Source organism: Lepisma saccharinum, chromosome 25, assembly GCF_977018435.1.
Source record: "Lepisma saccharinum chromosome 25, izLepSacc3.1, whole genome shotgun sequence".
Lineage (NCBI taxonomy): Eukaryota > Metazoa > Arthropoda > Insecta > Zygentoma > Lepismatidae > Lepisma > Lepisma saccharinum.
The window spans coordinates 21,237,329-21,248,110 of record NC_139253.1 but is presented as its reverse complement, the minus strand read 5'-3'; the positions used below and the strand labels follow the sequence as shown (position 1 = coordinate 21,248,110).

The 10,782-nt window shown below is 35.9% G+C and overlaps 1 long non-coding RNA gene across 1 annotated transcript; it reads left to right on the top strand.

Annotated features, from left to right (window-relative positions):
- The first annotated feature begins 2,170 nt into the window (after positions 1–2,170).
- On the top strand, positions 2,171–9,942 carry LOC145978619 (uncharacterized). Its single transcript, XR_014440726.1, has 3 exons — positions 2,171–2,244; positions 4,626–4,719; positions 9,856–9,942. It is a non-coding gene; the product is annotated as an uncharacterized LOC145978619 (long non-coding RNA).
- Positions 9,943–10,782: the final 840 nt, after the last annotated feature.

Sequence of the window (10,782 nt, the reverse complement as noted above, 5' to 3'; positions counted from 1 at the left end):
TAAGTCACGGATTTGAAAACGTCCTCTCCACAGACACGAGGTACCGTCAATTAGCATGAGCTACGGAAGCGACAGCAAAGTCACTTGTTACTGTGTAAAACAAGTATCTTGCAACTTCCAGTGGGGAGACGCGTTACCGACTGAGCCAAGCAGGGCCGCGGTGGCTCAGTCGGTAACGCGTCTGACTACCATGCTATAGGTCCCGGGTTCGATCCCCGGCCGGTTCAAATCCGGGAACTTTTCTAACGGTGAAAGCGGCCCCGGCGCCCACCCAGCGTCGAATAACATGGGTACCTGGGGGGTAAAGGCGGTCAGGGGCGTGATGCTGATCACATCACCCCCACTCACGACCGGATCAAGAAAGTGTGGGGCGTTACCCCCACACCCCCTATACGCCTTCATGGCGTGGTGCTATGCACAGGGGAACACTTTACCTTTTTTACAAGGCTGTTCATGTGTTCAGCCATTGACTGTTACAAGTTTTGCTTTGTCACCCTAATGAAAAAACCCTCTACCGAGTGGCTGAATTATAGTAAATACTGTTATGCTGCTAGGGCATAATTCATCTCCAAGAAATGGAGCACAGATCCTAGCAGCATAACAGTATTTACTATAATTCAGCCACTCGGTAGAGGGTTTTTTCATTAGGGTGACAAAGCAAAACTTGTAACAGTCAATGGCTGAACACATGAACAGCCTTGTTCATTGCGAATACATAGATTGGTTCGTTCTGACTGGCAAGAACTTAATGTTATAGGAATGCCTTTTCTGGAATTACAATTATTTTCGTCATAATATTTTCTTCGCAAATTTTAAGATAATACGTTTAGAACACTCTGGTTTACACGTAAATTTCTGCAATATAAGAAGTGATACGGTATAAAAAGGTACCGTAAGTTTTTAAATTTCCTGCAGTAAATGACAGTTTTCTTCAGTTAATATATATATTGCAAATTTTTGTATTTAGCCTACTTTTACGTCGCTTTTCCGTCACTTTGTTTAACCGCAACTAGTGTTGCCCACGAGACGAGACTTTGCACGTTATTGGCTAGAGCTTGTGACGTCACCAAGCGGACACGAGCAGAAGAAAGCTATGCGTAGAATGTAGCAGATGGCTCAAGAAACGATGTGTTTTCATGCATCTTTTGATATTATACACCAAAGCTGTTAATTTAATTTGACAACAAGAGATCAAATACGCGATAGAAGAATACACTTATTCCGAAACAATGCATAGTTTATTTTTCATACACTATATGCGTGATATCTTGTCCCTGTAGGCTATATTCCACTGCCAGCTTTTCTTTCCAGCTAACCTATTGCATTTATTTTAAATGTCTAATTATAAGTAAAGTTCTTGTTCGGGCATATTCTGATATGAATTTTTACTGAATGTCCTGGAATTTCCCTTTAATATTTTTACGCTACTTTTCAGATTCTCCAGTTGATCGCCACGGTGAGGATAAATTTGTTTTTGTTATTTAGCGTCTTCTTCCACTTTTGGCTAATCGCGACGAACAGAATGAGTGATGATTAGTTTAAATTGATGAAGGGACACTCGCAGCAGGCACGTATCCAAGGGGGAGCTTAGGCGGCTCGAGCCACCCCGAAAGTTTGCGGTTTACAATAGTTAAAATGAGGTTTTTGGTTTCTTGTGGTGTGAAATAAAATAACGTGACGATAATTTAAGGAGAGAAATAATTATCGAGTCAAGCACATATGCAAGGTGGGAATCAGGGGACTCCAGCACCCCATTCAGGAAATTACGCTACATAAAATTAGGTTCATGGCTTCTTAAATAATGTGATGATAATTTGAGATAAATAATTTTCTAGCCAAGACACAGAATGTTCTATAACCCTGTTATTGTTAATAGCGCGCACCCAAGGTGGGATCAGAGGGCTGGAGCCCCCCCTTAATTTTTTCAGTTTACACTACCCATACAGCACACCAAGTTTCAGACATATTTCAGAAATATTGCAATCTTTCATATACGTTTCTAACATTCTGGTTTCGCGTTGACATTACAGAAAGCATCACATGAAGTCCCAGTTTTGTTTCTGAAACATTGCAATGTTATCGTTTCATTGTCTAGTTTCTGGAACGTCTCGGAGACATTGCAACGTTGGATTCAGTCATCATCGGCCATCCGGGAAATTTTCTGAGGCGGCCATGTTGTGTTTACGTTTAACGCTGACCAGGAGTCGTGCACATCTTATGAAGAATAATGTTGTTTATTGAGTGGTAAGTTGAATATTATTAATACCAAAGTGTGTTTAATTGTGTTATACTTATGCACGCTATATATTTAATCTGTGTTGTGTAACGTGTGTGAGAACGTGAGTGGAAACAAGGCAGGCGTTATCAAACCAGTGTTTAAAGAAGTATTTCGTCTTGTTTGTTTAATTGAAAATACATGATGTGAAGAAGCATGGAACTTCTCGCACCTCATGAAACTAAAATAACAGGGAATAAAGTGCTTACCTATAAGCAGTGCACATTTATAGTATACCGAAAATAGATTGAATGGAAGAGACGGAAAGTACTTGTTGCTGAAAATGTATCATTTTTCGGTTACATTATAATTACCACCTTCCTAATTTTGTACAAAACTTGCCCTCTTAAAAAAAGTTTCTCACCTCCCTGTGCATAGTGAAGAAGCGTAGAATACTTTGAACTACATAAGTTGTTACGTTAGTAGTTTTTATCTAATAAGAAATACGTTTCTACAAATTCATTCTGCGATTTCGATACGTAAATCGAAGGCTGCAGCATTGTCACGTGCATTTTTTTTTAGCTGTGTGGATTGTAGCTCGAGTTTTAGCGAACAGGCTACTACTGAAGATCACAGCATGATTTACATGGTGCTCCTATAATTCAGATTCTAATTTTACAGGACGCAATGAAATGTTGCTGCATTACAATTACCACAGCTTGAAGTGGGTGAAAGAACAAGTAACAGAAACAATATTTTTTTTAAATTTATTTGCTAACTAATTTTTGTGTTTGTGATTGCGATAATTTACCTTAAATCAGCAATGCTAACAAGAAATACTTTTCCCAACTCTGTGATTACATTGCTTCAAAATATAATTGTCACATTATTGCAAACTTATGTAATCAGAATTTGATCTAAATATGGAATATATAGCATCCACCAAAGTAAAATTTTGACAGAGTGACTAGTGAAGCAAGCTTAGAGTTGTTTTACCAGGTTTTAATCTGTGCATGCGAATAATCTCTGACCTGGCCTGTTACACTGCCACACACATTCTTTAGTTATTGGTGGGTATAAAGATTACATTGGTGTGTGTGTTTACATGCAGGCAATCATTACTTTTTTACCTCCACACCATGCAGTTGGAAAAATGTATCATGTATGGACTAGTGTATCACGTGATGAAGATAATATTACATTCATAAATGGTTTGGTCCTAGTTCCAATTGTTTAATTACAATTTCATTATGGTACACAGGCATTTTTTTCATGGTTCAATGTCTGTTTACACATGTACTTCAGAGTTATAGCAATCACTTTCTGTGTTTTTGCTTTGAGATTAATGTTTCACTTACATGTACTTCTCAATTGCAATCAGCCATTTGTTTACTACCATCTTGATTACGGACTACTACTGCCATGTGTGCATGATGCAAAGGGGTTTCTTAATAAAGTTAGGCAAGTAAGGTTTAGGGCTCTTTAGTTTTCAAAAAACCCCTCTAAATGCTTTTGTGGTTAGGTTGGGTGGGCCATTTATAGCTCTAAGTGTTCCAAATGAAAAATGCCTTGTCGACAAATGCTTGCGTAAGGTGCTTTTTTCGTGTTTTTATTTATTTGCTAATGAGTTGCACTTTGGAATTCCAAACAGTGGTAATTACTTTCACCAGGGTTCAAATTTATTGTAACAATAAATTCTACAATTTTGCAATACTTAATCTTCCTATGAAACTGAAAAAAATCATTAAACATTCGGAACCATTACCCTTCCAACACCTTATAATGTGATTTCTGGTCTTCAGTACTTCCTGCTATTCTCACAACCTGGTGAAAGAGTTCCATGAGTATTCTCACCACTTGGTGAAAGTAGTTACAGCCAAATTTTAAATTACTTCTGAAACTCAATTCTTACTAGTTCAGCTCTCATTTGGTGGCTAAACCATTCAATAATAAATAGCCCATGTACATTGAAGTGCAATTGTAAACAAAGTAGATGTGGTACTGGTTTAAATGACTGCAATCCTCTGAAAGTGACACATGCCATGACTGGACACAGTGTATATTATAATAGAGTGACTAGCTTTGCCAGGTGATTCAGCTAGAACCTTTTTTATTACTTCTTTATTAGTTATGAGAGATACATGTTAATCAGCAATGGATAAGCAGCATGTTTCACTCATTTTATATTTTGTGTTGGCGTAGCAGTGTGGTATCTTATGCAGGCACTGGAAGTATTGTCAGACTTCTAGAATATTTTATTTTACTGTTCTGTAATTTTATAAGTAGTTTATGTGAAATGCAATATTTTCTACTTGCTTAGTCAACGGGTTCAAATTATGGAAAATTTTGCATTTCAGTTTGCATACAAATGAATTATTCCTTATACAATTTATGATTTTTTTTCTTCTAGGCACTGTTTGCCAACACCAGCCAAATACTAAAGAGCAAGAGGTGTCTGATGTTGTGGCTTGTGCAGGACAAACTTGGCTAGACAGAGAAAACAAGTAAGTAATAACGTTCTGTGATGGGCTAATTTGTATTTTTTTTTGGCTCAAGGAGTCATAAAAAACATTATGTTGATGATCCAAATTAACATGTAGGAATTACACATGTGCTGGATTCATTATTGTGCTTGTTTCAAAGTGTAATCTCCCATTATATACTCCATAATGTACAGTGATGGCATCAGCACCTTTTTTATAACTGCCACTAGCCACTATATTCATGTAAAGTCAAAGATAGCAAGAAATCTTAGCAAAACTCCCCCCCCCCCCATATTTGCCAAGTGTAAACACAGTAGTTATTTTCGGAATGATTGAAGATGACCGGACCCTTCTCAGATTTTCTTCATATTTGGCATACTCTCTAATTGAGGCCTCCCAAATCACGAAACGTCTAGAAATTGCAAAATAAGCAAAAATAAGGCGTTAGTTTTCGGGCTGGTAACAGTCTATTTTCGCGAAATTTTTTGTTTCACAAGCAAAATATATATATTGCTGATACTACCACGACACCAAATTTTAACTATGTTTGCCTAACCGAAACTAACCTAACCACACGTCAATGGATCACAATTATTTTGCAATTTCTAGATCCTGATACTACCACGACATGAAATTTTAACTATGTTTGCCTAACCTAACCACACGTCAATGGTTTGTGGGGCTAGTGTCAATAAAACTAACTAACTAACTCTCTAGCCTTCTTAAACCCGAAGGTTCATGGCTGCAGCAACACAGGCCTTCCATCTTTCCCTATCTTGAGCAAGATCTATATACTCTTTTCCATCCCTACCGATTTCCCTTAGGTCCATCTCAACGTTGTCCCTCCATCTTCGTCTTGGCCTTCCTACAGGTCTCTTACCATCAGGTTTCCCAACAAGAATCCTGTATACTCCTCTTTCCTCTCCCATTCGTGCCACATGGCCTGCCCACCTAAGTCTTCTTGATTTAATTATTCTAATAATATCTGGACATGAATACAAATTATGTAGTTCTAAATTATGTAACCTTCTCCACTCACCTGTCTCCTCATCCCTTTTAGGTCCAAAGATTTTCCTAAGGATCTTATTCTCAAATACTCTCAATTTATGTTCCTCTTTCAATGTAAGGGACCAAGTTTCACATCCATATAATACTACAGGCAAAATTACTGTTTTCTATATTTTAACTTTTAGTTTCTTAGATATTAAACGAGAAGACAGAAGTTTATGAAGAGAGAAGTAACATGCATTTCCTGAATTAAGCCTACTTTTTATTTCCTCTTTAATATAATTTTCATTTGTTAATATTACTCCTAAGTATTTGAATTTGGAAACTGGTTCAAACGAGTTGTTATCAATAATTAGATTTTGATTATTACCTAACACTTGGTTTCGGCCTGTAAGCATATATTTAGTTTTCTCTTTGTTAACTTCCAAACCTATCTCTTTAGCAGTTTTGAAAAATATTTTAGCATTATTCTTAATTGTATTCACATCATCCCCCAGTAAGTCTACATCATCTGCATATGCTAACAATATGCTAGTGTCAATAATTCACAATTATTTTGCAATTTCTAGACGTTTCCGACAAATTTTAACTTCAGATTCATCATTAGCAGGCCTCAATTAGTAAGTATGCCAAATATGAAGAAAATCTGAGAGGGGTCCGGTCGTCTTCAGTCATACCTTATTTTCTTTCTTTTCGTAAAATGAAATGAAATGCAAACTTCTTTTCCAAATAGTAATAACCCGTGACACAACAGCCCGTGAGGACCAAGGCCTATCTACCGACCGCCAGTGATGATTAATTGATTTGGTTTATATTACTTTACTTTTCTGCCACATTTTTGCTAATTGTAAAGATTATTATTATTATTAGAAATTGTTTATTCATGGATGCAGTTCAGCCACGGCCAGGCTGGGATTCTAACCTGGAACCCCTATCATTGCACCACTCCATGGAAATTTGTGCGATATTCTGTCTTAAACTGTGATGAACAAAGGTCTTTTTGGTTAATAAAAAGTGGCCTTTGGTTAGAAGCCCTAGCGAGGCATAGGTATGCTTTTGCTCATATTTCTATCACGTCCTCTTATCAGTTGGCTGCAACAAACAAACACACGATGTATTTATTAAGACTGAAATGTAAAAATATTTTGTAGCCCTGTAGAACAGATATGGGTTGCAGAAGTTCAAATATATGGCTTGCTTTTATTTTACTCAAGGATAGTTTCATGTCAATTGTGGGTCATTCCATGTCAAAGCAACCAAGTAATTGGTTGCATGACCATTTTAGAAAGAAAAAAAAATCATTTTTAGTACAAATGTTGGTACATGTTTGTAGATATTAAAAACAATATCCCAAAAAAAGGTTGTATTTAGTTCTCCTGGGCCAGCCATTTTTCCAACAATTGCCCGTGACTTTTTTTTGCTCATGTAGAAGTTGACGGATTTCACAGATCTTCAATTGTCATACCTTGTAATTTTAATTTCTGGTAAGTCAACTATTAAAATCCTATGTTACTATATTTTCTGATTTTTTAAGCCCAACTTTAAAAAAGAAAAAGGAAATGCTTCATTCATTATTCTAGGTATACATGTAGCTTAACATTACACACCAATGTCACAAATTAGATCGCATATGTTATGTCATATTTACCAAACAAGTTGAGTCTAAAAGTTGAGATTTTTACTGTGAGTTAGGTTCATGCAGGGCTTCCTCCATGCCAAATTTCAGAATTTTTCAAAAGGACCCATCTGAGAGATTTAAAACCGAAACTGTCAAAATTCCATAAACAGCCATGTTTCTTGACCCGGTCGTGAGTGGGGGTGATGTGATCAGCATCACCCCCCGGGGTTTCCCCCCGTTACCCATGTTATTCGACGCTGGGTGGGTGCCGGGGCCGCTTCCACCGTTAGAAAAGTTGCCGGATTTGAACCGGCCGGGGATCGAACCCGGGACCTTTAGCATGGTAGTCAGACGCGTTACCAACTGAACCACCATGGCCACTGTCTTGTTACCCAAATTACCACCTTAATTTTTGTTCTTAGGATGCAATTTTGAGCAAAACATACTTGAATATCATAGAAAGTATGATTCATTAACTACAGAATGAATTTTGTTTCAGGTCTCTAGCTTTACTGATTTTTGAGATATTAAGGTTTCCGTAATTTGCTACATGAGAAAAAGAACACCTTTGTAATGTTGGAAAAAGGATGTTCCAGGAGAACTAAAGACAATAAATATTTTTGAACATTGTTTCTGATATCTAGAAACATGTACTAATAAGTTTTTTTTTGTCTAAAATGGTCACACAACCACCATTGGAGGGTTTCTACCAACAAAAGGGGTTTGAGAACTTATGATCCTCAATTTTAATGAAACTCAGCACATTTCATCTTTCATTGTGGTGAGAAACCACATGATTTTTTTGGTATTTACCTTGAATTATGACCCTTTCAACTTTTAGTTATTCCTTTTCTTTTATTCCATTCCCAAACTTTCCAGTGTGAGCTGCAGTGTCCTAGAAGAAAAAAATTCTGTCGCTCTTCAAATTATATAATGTGTTTTGAGATTTCACAACGTTAACCGAACAATATAGATTTCAGAGAAAAATGTGACATTCATATTCCAGCATATTAGTAAAATATTACCTGGTTTTGGCCCAAAAACAAGGTTTACTAGAATTTCGATTTTTTTAAAGGGAAAGTTACAACACCAACTGAAATATTTTTAAAGTAAAGTTTCATATATATAATCTAACTTACACAGAAATAAAATTGATGGTGTTTTCATTCCTTCTCTGATTTTTAAAAAAATGTATATGACATTTTATAGTTTTCAAATTATCTCTAAGAATCTAGATATCACAGAATCAATTTTTGGAGTATACAATTTTAAATAAGGTTTTCATGGATGCCAGGAAGGTGTCACCTTAAAATTTCATACTTCACCCATATAATTTTATTTCAGTCACAGTCATTTGAGTGAATTATTAAAAGGATATTGCAGAAATATGATAACTTTGAATTGACGGTGTTTCTTTCAGGGAGTGACACTATTATGGAGAAAATATGCCTCCCCCCTCCCTTTTGAAATAAAAATCAGTGCTTGGCCCTATCTGAAAACATCCTATGGTCAAACATGAATGTTTTGTTCTTACCTTTATAATTACTAATATTAGTTTATTTACATTTACTATGACAAAGACACATCTTAAAAAGTAGTTGAATACTACTATAACTTTTTAATACATGGAATAAAATTAACGAGGAATGTAACTTGTAGTACAATTTGTAGATTTGATCCCTCGGTTTAGAATGAGACTTTGTGTAGTGTTTGAGCACGTTATAGCTACTGATATACCAAGGTACTAGCATGCACTAGCCAGCCATTTTCAACAAAAAGCACTTCATAGTTTTCCAACCGCTTCTCAAGTAGTGAAGATATTGTCCAATTGCCAAGTGGATCTGGTGGTCCAGTAGTAAGGCACCAGTTTGGCTTTTCCTTCCATGCCCTGCGTTCCTGGCATCCATGAAAACGCTATTTAAAATTTTATACTCCAAAAAATGTGCTTCAATGATATCTAGATTCTTAAGAGTTAATGTGAAAAGTATAAAATCCGGTAGTCATTAAAAAAAAGCAGAGGAGGAATTAATCACCTTTTAGTTTATTTCTGGGCTAGTTAGATGATATATCAAACCTAAGAAAAATCGAAATTGTAGTAAACATTGTTTTTGGCCTAAAATCTGGTAATATTTTACTAATTTATTGGTGTACTAAAATGTGAATGTGATACGTTGTCATATTTTCTTTCTATTATTTTGGTAATGTTGTGAAATTTCAAAGAAGTTTGAATAATTTGTAAGGGAGCTAGAATTTTTCTTCCAGGACAGTGCAGCTCACACTTGGAGGCTTTGGGAATGGAAGAAAGAGGAATTACTGAACAACTTAGAGAGAGAGAAAAACTATGGTTTCTCACCACCATGAAAGTATTATTAAATGTGCCGAGTTTCATGAAAATTTGAGATTATGGGTACGGTGGTCTGGTTGAACTGATGTGGAATGACCTTATGCAAAATTTTGTTTCTTTAAATGATATTTCTGCCCACAGAATGCTAATTCAGAATTGATGTTACATGACATTATTCTCTTTACAGGTAAAACTGAATGTTGTTCCACTGAGGCTGTCTGAGTGAGAACTTGTGGTCTGCAGAAATTTCAACTGAACAAAAAAATGTATTTAGACAAAAAAATAAAGACACTTTTGTGAAAAAATATATATTCCTTTGATAATACTTATCCTTTTATATTTGTTTCATGTGTGAATTGTTGTTTGAAGTCCACTTAATGTGCAGATAGGCTAATCGGGAGTAGACGTGCAATTTAAAGTGGGATTCCAACCACTGTGCAATGTGCCTTCACATGGTATTGAACTTGGGATCCCTTCACTGCAAGGTTCTTATTTATATTTCTCACAGTGTATTCTGAAACTGACGAACCTAGCCTAGCACAACCATTTTGAAAATCAATGGAAGATATAATATAAATCATTCAAAAATCATGTCTTGCACGTTCTCATTTTGAAATGTTTTGGTATAAGTTAGGAAATCTATGTAAAATTGTTTTCATGAAGAAATGGTAATGTAGGAAATCGTAGAACATCTTTGAAGCAACAAGACAATGGAAATTTCTCACAAGAAACAGTAATAGCATTGGTAATTCTGACTGGCAAGCACAACCTCTGATACTGCACATTTTCAAGATTATAGAGAATGTCAAAACACATTTCATCAATTTTTAAACTTTGATTTGCTGTTATTGTTCAATTCTTATTTATATTGTTAGTTCCCAAAAATTGCCCAAGTTTAGCTTGTGTCCATTTTGCTCTTTTTTCTTGTGAACTGATAGTTTTCCAAGTTTTTATTTTTTACTGATTCTTTTAATAATAATAATCCATGGCTCCGCAGACCTTAAGGTGGCACGGCATACTTAACGGTTGCCAACTTTGTGGTCAATTTCTCCAATTATGTAAGTATGTAGGATATTCTTATCAAATGTATAGACTGCCAATTCAGGTAACTTGT